We start from the raw sequence: 11,084 nt of genomic DNA, 5'->3' as shown, positions 1-11,084 counted from the left end.
CATAGAAAGTGATTATTCTCAAATGAAAATACTTTTTTTCATCTATGTTGTTTGTGTCCACTCCACAATGGGTTTTCATGAATGTTTTTAGATATGCTTAAGAATGATTATTAGAACAAATTGTCACTATATAATAGATCAAATGCTTATTATCACTAAAATCATAAATTTATAAAGTTAGGTTTTAATCAGATAAGCTTTTTTACCATAATTTTAATATACATATTTTATGTAATTCACATTCCCGGGTTCACCAATAACAAAATTAAATTTTAATTGTCTGTTAAGTATTATTAGTTAAAACTGAAAATATTATTCTGTTGCAGTCCAAACATAATTATCGGGTGCCAATCCTAATGTAATCTACTTGTAAATAGCAGCGCAACTTGGTCTGTATTGTTCATCATGATCACTCCAACAGTTTCTGTCAAGTTGGCTGCCCTGCCGCTACTGACGTTTGATCACCTTCGATACTATTTATAACTTATTTTATTTTCAACTTAAATGTATGGGAATCATTTTACTATTCAACCTTACTTTTTTTACAAGAAATAAAATGTTGAACAAAAAGCGAATTTTGTTTGCCGTGAAATTTATAATAAGCTTCTTTTTTTGACACCTAATTCATTGTAAGAACAAGACACCCAATAATTATTTTACTGAGATTAGTTAAAACGAGTTTAGTTGCTTTAAACCTTTATAAGCTTTAGTTATACTGGAGCCTAAGCTAAGGACGTAGAGAACTTCTATACATTTGAAAATCATAATTGCTACGTTTGTATTACTGAAATAGTTAAAGATCCATTCTCAGTCCACGTTAAATTTACGTGTGACTACTAACTTGATATTTATATTATTGATATAAACCAAACATTTTTAAATCTTAAAATTATTTGGAACATAAGTTGGATCTCTGAAGATTTTGAAAAATGATCTATACTCCTCATGATTTCAAAATTGAAAAACAATATATTCCTTTCCAACAAGTAGCATATCTTATTGGGTTAGGAAAATTCTTTTCCATTTACTCAAACAATTTATATTATTGTGCTCACATCTCTTTATTCTGTTTTGAGGTTTTAAGAAGCTTAATAATACAAAGTATATAGTGTAATACCATAAAAAACATATCATTTAATTAAACTTGTCGAACAAAAATATCTTTATAGGAACAATGTGATAATATTTCAAAACATTTTTATGTATCTCAAAGTTATATAAGCCAAAACTTTTTTAATTATGAGGACAATGTTATATTTATACCAACGGGAACGCCACGAAAGTTATTGTAATATGTTTTATGGTCCCAACACATCCAAGTGTTAAAGTCACGAATCATATTAAAGGAATGTTACATGTTCAAAAAACATTTCGGTTATCGATAAAAATTCCTAAAATAAAAACGTATCTAATTTAATAGTTCAGATATGGATTTAAAAAATTTATTAATAAAATATTATGAATAAACATTCTATATTTTATTTTAGATTGAATACTTATAATAATGAATAAAAAGTACAGTTGGTTAAATATAAATAAATTATGCAAATTATACAACACTATGAGGAAAAGGGGTGCAATAGTTATTGTTTAACATAGTTTTTTATTAAATGAAAACGTAGTAGCCACGAGTAAATAGAATTCATTTTGTCATAGATTAGTATAAAGGGGGAGGAAAAAGCGATGATGGGAATGAGCGTCACTCAGTTTAAATGTCTCCCAACCGTTTCAAATCAACTAGACTACCTATCAGAGAATTTTTCTCTTGGATTAACACACAAGATTCATCTTGGTTTGAAATTTGTATCTCCACTGTTAAAATATTCCTACTTTACGTCAACAGACCAAACTAGATAAATATTTTACAGTCAGACAAAGGTAGGAGTCATACCAACAGTTGCTTTATCAATGACAAACCCCTGCCTTTTTATTTGAAATAGCCCCTGGGAGTCCACACAGACATTGGAAGTTGTTGTTGGACATTCTCTTTTTATTTTATTGCAATTCTTATAGTTCACACGTTACCAAAATTTTGATCCCAAAGATTTTAGTTATGTCTGGGACTTTAGCCTACACGATCTTTTATATTTACTCATTTGCTAGACAATTAAACCCTAACATTAGACATTGTTACCACTTGATGTGGATTGGTATCAATGTTTTAGGAAATGTGGGGTTTGCGTAAGCTAAAGAACCAACAAATAACGTTTATAAATTACTAGTAATTGCAAAACATCTTAAGTAATGCTGTAACACTAGGAATCTATGAATGATATCAACTTTACGGACAATTGGAAAATAACATTTTAAAATTTATATAAAAAATTATAACAGAACATTTCGCGGATTGTAATGTATCCTTTTCTTCCGGTGTACAAAACCCTAAGGCAGTCAAAAATTTTACCTCATTTCAGTTACTGATATAATAAGAAAATCTTAATTTTTATTTTTACTTTAACCTATATTAAATCAGAATAATATAATAAATTGTTTTGCATTACAGTTATTTTAAGAAAAGTGGAAAAATTTAACTAATTTTAGAAGAAGAGCAGTAAAGCAAAATGTTCAATGCAAGTATTGCTTATTTTTTTTTTTCTTTTTATAGATTGTAATGATTAAGGCATTCACCTTTTAATTTAATCTTTCAATAAATTTGAATTTTATGCAAAAAATTTCTGTTTGGTATCAAATATAGAAAGAGAAATTAAGTAATTTAAATTATTTAATCAGAAAAATGACCCGGCTGTTTAGTAAATTTATTTAAATACAGTACATATATGGGTACTAATTTTGTTTATATGTTGTATAAATGTATACATTTTTTAGAAATACATTAGTATTATTATACTCTTATGACAGAATGTTGAAATAAAAAAAATAAATGTTGAACGCTTGTGAAATGACAGTTGGGTGCCAGAATTTCATGAAATAACTCGTATTGCGAATGTTTTAGTTTTTAAAGAAAAAAGAAATTGAACCCGACACAATAAAATAGTTGTCAGTTAAAAAGAGGTATAGGCCAAACCCTAAAATTTCCCAGTCTGTTGAAGTTCAGATTTCTTTACAAAATCCATCCTCTTTGGTACTTATCGCAACTAATTTGTATATAGCATAATATGTTAGAGTATAATTTTCCTAACATAGTAAACAATAATAAACAATTGTATAGATGTTAAGCCAAGCAACATGTTTGCTCGGGCATGTTTTTTTTTTTTTAATAAAAAAGTGTATTCAATTTTGGAATGTATATCTCGTAAACACTTTATTATTGGTAAATCTCCAAAAACCTCTTCCGGAAAATATTTCACGAAGAGAAATATGTAGATCATTGTATAAGATCTATTACAATGTTACTTTAAAAATCCAACCTTGGCAGGGATTGGGACTGCCTGTGCTTAAAACAATTGTTGTGCCTTCACTACTGTTACTAGAACCAACAGCAATGTCTGCAATGGCAATGTCTGCAATGACACTGTTATGCGCACCCAGGTTAGAGTATTACATGGTACTAGGGCCAGTCCTTGGGCAGGTCGTCACCCTTTTACCATGCAATACTCCCCTCCCTTATTAGGTTGGATATTTGGTATATCACTGTTTACATCACGTGTTCTGCTACGTAAGGGAGAAAATATGGACGACAAGAAATTTATGTAGATTTCTAAATTGTCTCCGTGACATACTAAAATTTACAGATTAAATATTGAGTAACAACGATTTAGGTTTTTTGATTACGTATTATCTCATAATTATTGTGGTGCAGGTAGACTTAAACAAGAAAAGAGTTTTTTCAAAAGACGTTTGAAATAAAAATAAAACGAAAAAATAAAAATGTTTAGTTGCTAATTTAATAATATAAATAAAGAACTTACTCCATTTGTTTTTCGTTTTCTTGCTTGCGTGGTAGCATACGTTGATCCGAGTCCCTTTTTATACCCTCCCATCTTGACCTCCACCACGACTCGTAAACATGAAAATTAATGTTTTCTTAATATAAAATTTAGTATAAATTTCAAGAACCAGGTTGTGTATTTGAACCATAAAAATTAGCTCGGAGCTATTGGATGTGCACCATCTTAAACAATAAACAAGTGAAGGAATACTTCCCAAAGTAAATGTCAGTGTAACCACAGACAAACTTTTCAGACAATTTCTAGCAACAAAAGATTATAGCGCCAATTTGTCACCTAAATACGTGTATTATTAGATTTGTAAACTCGCAACGTTATTATTTTCATTTGTGTGTGTTTATGTTACTATACAAACTTTAGTAAAGGCAAAATGTTTAAATTAATTACTTCTGAGAAAATACATGTGAGTTTTGATTGAGAATAATGTAAAACAACCCCTTGTATAACTTTATTGAATGGGGTCAAGATTGAATAATTATGTTTTAAATTAATGAACCTATTTAATCAACTGCCTCAGCGGTAGTGGTAATAACTGAAAAGTATATGGCATATCTTACTTAGTTTGTTATTCGTTTTCTTGTTTGCGTGGTAGCATACGTTGATCCGAGTTCTTTTTTATACCCTCCCACTTTGACCTCCACTATGACTCGTAAACATGAAAGTTAATGTTTTCTTAAGATACAATTTAGTATTAATTTCAAGAACTAGGTTGTGTATTTGAACCATAAAAATTAGCTCTGAGCTATTGGACGTAAACCACCTTAAACAATAAACAAGTGAAGGAATACTTCCCAAAGTAAATGTCAGTGTAACCACTGACAAAATTTTCGGACAATTTCTAGCAACAAAAGATTATAGCGCCAATTTGTCACCTAAGTACGTGTATTATTAGATTTGTAAACTCGCAACGTTATTATTTTCATTTGTGTGTGTTTATGTTACTATACACACTTTAGTAAAGGCAAAATGTTTAAAAGGGGGTTCGGTAGGCCCTATCCTTACAATGCTATATTCCTACATTTAATGTACCTTCTTCTCAGGAACAACTGGTTCGATTACAGTAAAATTTTTATGTGTTATTTTTTTAGGTCCTTATCATGAAATAGAGCGCAAAACATTTTGGTTTTTAAAGAAAATTTCATTAAAAAAGAATTTTTTTAAAAATACATGCTTTTTTTGAAAACATTTTTATGTTATTTATTTTTTTGCGTAATTATTAAAGATTTTTTTTACAATGTTACGCGCTTAAAATGTGCATATTGGGTGGCATGTACAAGTGGTTTTTTTTATTCATAATGATCCATCTAATACTTCCTGAGATAAAGGTATCATAAGTAAGAAAAAAATTAAATTCCGGGAAATCAACGTTAAAGTTAAAATATACATTTGGTCTTACTCGGTAATATGTAACTGAAGTTAATGGCATCTCCATAACTGGGATCATCAGGATCCTCCAAATCTTCCCAATTCATCTTCCAACTTCCTTTTAGCACTTTCACGGGATTGTCTGCTTCTTTTTGCAACTTCCGAGATCATGCGCTGAGCCTTTTTTTAAGCCGGGATATATCTTTAATTTTTCATAGCATCACAAACATTCTGCCCAACAATCAATCCCAGTTTCTTTAAATACCATACACCTTGCTATGTTTCCTTTATTAAAAGTATTGATGGCATCATGTACACCTAATTGAAGTGTCGTGAATGCTTACAAACACGGTTTTCGGTAGGCGAGTCCAAATTATTTGGTTCACAGACTCATTGGGATTCTGTGATTTACCATGTAAGCCACTTTTTTAGAAGGTCAGGAGCACTAAGATCTTTGAAAATAGGTTTTAGCCTCTCCATTATGGCAAGTGGTAGGTGAAAATGTTTTTTCATGATCATATTTTTCATTTTGGACCAATGATTTTTGATATTTACACCAACTATCACTTCCTTTTTCGGGCAAAGTCCATGTTGAGGATTAGAGTTACTTGATAGTAAATGGTAGTATTCTGCCCATATAGCTTGCTTCATGTCATTCAAATTACCTATATTTTCTGCGTATGGCTAATCCCGTAGTATTTCTGAATTGATAATATAGCAGCATCTGTTAGTCGGTTGCGACCGCCTAAGGTTTTTCCATCAATTTGTTTTTGCCTTACCTTCTTTTAGTTTTAATGTCCTTAGGCGTGTGCCCATACGCTTTTGGACATGTCCAATGCACTCTAATTTTGTAACTGGACAGTCATTACCATAAGGCATGCTTTCTAATACACTAGCAAACCCTTTAGAGTCGCCGTCTCCAAGATATTCAGGCAATATAGCGAACATCATAAGTTGGAACGGACCGTTGAGTAATATTTTACAGGCTCCTACCACTTTCCATACCCCCACTTACTCCTTGGTAATTAAGCACTGCAATTATCATCATGATGGCCAGTAAACTTGCCTCTACAACGACAGTACTTAGACAGTATGAAGGCATCTACAACTTTACCAGTATCAACACTTGTAGCAGTTACAACGCCATTTTGAGAGATGTAATGTCCACGCTTTTTGCCAAGTGCCGTCGATGGCAACACACAAATGCCTATTTGTCCATCATTTATTTTCACTGCTTCTTCTTCTACAGCCTCTTTCATAAATGAAAAAACATATATCCTCAGCTGTAGACCCTAGAACTCTAATGTATTCACTAAACTTTGTAGGAGGTTTAGGCAAGTTTAGCACGCCGCCGCAAAGAGTTTCACAAGCGACCCTGGGCCCCTTCCAATAGTACGCATACCGTAACACTAACCTAACATTTAGGTCATACATTTTAATTGTGTGATGGGTTATCAGGTAAAGTACAGCAATTTTCATATGAAGCTAATGTCTTTGTACTACAACCTGAACATGTAAAATCACCTGAAAAGAAAAGTCCCACACACGCCTACCGACTTTGAAATCAATTGCTTCATGGCAATGTTTACAAACTGCTATATTAGAAAATTATTTTCAACAAAACTATTCAAATGAACTATTTCATAGGCTAGACTAGGCTCACCAATCAACAATAGATTGGTAGTTATTGGAAATATTTCCTAGTTTTTGCTTTTTGAAGCACTAACTGGTTCATCTAGACTAGTCATATCTTCCAAAACATCAGCATTAGGACTATGCCTAATTTCAGTTTCTAACTGTCTTCTTACAAAATACTCGTTTCCTTTTTCTTGAAAACACTAGTACTCCTAGGCATTTTGAATAATATATTTCTTCTAAAACACTAGACACAACACTTTAGAAAAATAATTGTAATGTGTATTTACTTTTGAGTTTTCACAATAAAGAATAAACTCATGAATGTAAACCAAACAATGTTTTCTTACTTCTCTTGTCTGCTGTTTATTGGCACAATACTTCAGGTTAGCCAACCATTGAAGAAAAACAACTGTTTCTGGATGGATGCTAGTTATTATAACAAATAAATAATAGTATTGTCCTTACCATAGATACAATTCTGGTAAAAATTGCAGCTGTGCAGACAATATGTTGTATATTTTTTTAAAATACTTCCCGTTGTCAGAATTAAATAATTTTTATGTCAAAATTTTCCAGAAAACAACACAGAAAATAAATTGAAATAAAAAAAATGTATAATTTTTTAATTTTTAACCTACCGAACCCCCTTTTAAATTAATTACTTCTGAGAAAATATATGTGAGTTTTGATTTAGAATAATGTAAAACAACCCCTTGTATAACTTTATTGAATGGGGTCAAGAGTGAATAATTATTTTTTAAATTAATGAACCTATTTAATCAACTGCCTCAGCGGTAGTGGTAATAACTGAAAAGTATATGGCGTATCTTACTCAGTTTGTTATTCGTTTTCTTGTTTGCGTGGTAGCATACGTTGATCCGAGTTCTTTTTTATACCCTCCCACTTTGACCTCCACCATGACTCGTAAACATGAAAATTAATGTTTTCTTAAGATAGAATTTAGTATAAATTTCAAGAACTAGGTTGTGTATTCGAACCATAAAAATTAGCTTAAGCTATTGAAACAATAAACAAGTGAAGGAATACTTTGCAATGTAAGTATCATAGGGAACAACATTTTCGGACAAGTTCTAACAACAACAGATTATAGCGCCAATTTGTCACCTAAATACCAGTATTATTAGATTTGTAAATTCGCAAAGTTATTATTTGCCTTTTTCTGTGGTTATGTTACTGTACACACTTTGGTAAAGTCAAAATTAATTACTACTGAGGAAATACATGTGAGGTTTGAATTGAGAATAATGTAAAACAACCGCGTGTATAACTTTGTTGAAATGTGTCAAGAGTAATTAGTCATGTTTTAAATTTCTGAAACTATTTAATCAACTGCCTCAAGGGTAGTGATAACAACTGAAAAATATGTAGCGTAGTGGCCGGAGTCCATGGAGTTAATAAGTATAGCTAAATATACAGTAAAGAAGTATGTTATAATAGTTCTGCTGTCCTACAGATAATAATCCAAATTCATGACTTGCTACTCGTAAAATCTAATTCAAGCCTTAATTGTTTAACATCAATATTCAGATAATATCTACAGTCCTACATGCAAAACAACATCTACGTGGGTTGTATTCAATAAAAATGTGATGTTTTGCCTTATCCAGTTGAAACAATATTGCAGCCAAAACGACAGAGGGTCAATCGTGGTGCCAGGGTCACAGTGACTTTCTCCTTATCAACTTGAAGCAATATTTATTACGATGCCACTGTTCTGAAAAATTTGTCTGAAAAGTATTATTTTTTAAATTGCGCTTTCATGGTAACGAGGTATAGTCATTGTCAGATGAGAAATAGACTAATCTTAAGACTTAAGTCAGTTTTGTAAATTTTTCAGGAAGAGAGATAATCTAAATATTTACACCAAAATGTTACATTTTCATGGTGTATTTAAATAATACAATGGAGTGTGAACATAAAACATCAGTTACTTATGCTTGGGCCATCAATAAAATACAACAAATGTACTGTTTTTGTTTTGAAAACGTTTTGCACATAATCTGTGGAAATAAGCAGTTCCGTATAAATATGTTGGGGAAATAAGCAGGTTTGCATCTAACACATTAAGAATACATTTTCCATGTTTTTTCGAAAATTTAACCTGGACGGATAGAGGATGGTTGAAATAAGGAAATTTGATGAAAAGGAAAATGTAAACGTGCTTATAAAAGAATGTTTTTTTTATTTTGCATAAGACAAATAACAAAATACAAATATTTTAGTTCGACATTAGGAAAAATTATTATTTCATATTTATGACCCTTCTTATTTCAACTTGTGCCAAAATAGTATGGCTATCGATTAGTTCTGATTTTTAGAAAAATACCAAAGGCGGGTTGTGTGATTATACTAATCACATTGGCTCTCGGATTCTGTAATAATCCTGTGTTATTTTTTTAGTTCTAGGCTTTTCTTTCATAAATATTTGAATTCAGCCATATGAATAATATGTAATGCCGCACTCTGTCATTTGCTAACTACACTGTTTTAGTTGTTGACTTTGAACACTAAGTACTTTACTAGTGCTTTAAATATCGTCGTATTATAGAGACAAAACCGATATAACGCAGTATTAAAGAATCCGACAGAACATAAATCTTAAGTTTTCTCAATGTGTTTTGCGTTGAACTCAGAAAAAAACTAAATACCAATGGTCGAGTTTCTATGTTCCTTATATCAACATGTATCGCACAGACAGGTAGACCAAGTTGTACAAAATTTCAATTCTCCTTTGTATTGAGATTTATTGGACAGAAGGACGGGCGGACGGACTACAATACAATTTCAATAAGGTCCTGTCGGTTCCTTAACAATGCTCATGATAAAACTGTTTAGCTTACATACATGTAATATTTTATATATATATATATATATATATATATATATATATATATATATATATAATATGACAATAAACATAATAAGCAATTACATCCTTAGAGCTAGTAGAAAATTGCTAAATGACACTCTACTCTAGTCACATTGGTGAAGAAGAAATATTTCAGGAGTACTTGCGCTGGACGAGTCAGTTGTGAAGTACCATTATAATATTTATTAGAAAATATAGAATAGAGAAGTGTTTCATGGAAGACTAGGCTGTATTTGGTTTGCAAGAACATTACGATATCACATACAAAGTTGCACACCTCTAGAGATCACATTTCAAAACGATAAAAATTAGTGATACTGTAGCACTAGTAGCCCTGATCTGTTTTATAGTTTAACTTTCCAATTTAGCAGATGTTAAATCAAATGTATCGAAATCATTCGAAAAACAAGGAATTAATAATATTTCAGGGTTTATAAAAAAGAAAAATCAAATTCCAATTTATATTTACAATATTACAGATTTTCTGTAGACAAAACGTTTATTAGATAGTTTTTATTTATTCGGTAAATTTAAAAATAAATCATGGTGTTTCTTTTTATTAAAACAACATTCTTTTTAAAACACTTCATCTAAAGGATTATATTACCTCTGGAGATATGTTTAAAAATTTGGTAGGAGGGAGGAAGAGCGACAATGTGAAAGAGCGTCACTCAGTTTACATGTTTTCCAACCGTTTCGAATCAGTGAATTTTTCCAAGTTTCATCTTTTTTTGGCATATCCGCATCTTAACGTCAACAGAGCAAACAAGAGAACATATTTTACAAGAGAAGATGGTGGCAATCTTTCGTACCAACAGTTGTGTGTTCTACAGAGACACTCTATGGCTTTTAATCTAAAATAGCCTTTGGGAATCCATACAGACTGAAGAAGATTTGTTATTGTTGGACTTCATGTTCAAGCTTTTGTCTTATAGTTCATTTAGTTTACATGTTAGGAAGAATTTGTTTTAAAAGATGTCGATAATGTCTAGAAGCTTGCCCTACGTGATCTTTTAATCTTACTCATTTGTGTACTCAAAAGTTTTAATATGGTGGGTTACGTAACTTCGAATGGCAAAATTAAACGTAAAAGAGCATAGCAAAGCTATCAAATAAGACATTATATATAACAATTGGTATTGTCACCACTAAATGTAGATTGGCACCAGTGTTTTAAGAAATATGTAATTTAAGCAAGTTAGAGAACCACATTGGTGGAACAAAAAAATTCGTTGTAAAATGACTAAAATATGTGGTAAATTAGTGATCTTTATAAATCTATG

The sequence above is a fragment of the Homalodisca vitripennis genome, chromosome 8 (genome assembly GCF_021130785.1).
Source record: "Homalodisca vitripennis isolate AUS2020 chromosome 8, UT_GWSS_2.1, whole genome shotgun sequence".
Classification (NCBI taxonomy): domain Eukaryota; kingdom Metazoa; phylum Arthropoda; class Insecta; order Hemiptera; family Cicadellidae; genus Homalodisca; species Homalodisca vitripennis.
Note: the sequence above shows the minus strand (reverse complement) of the source record.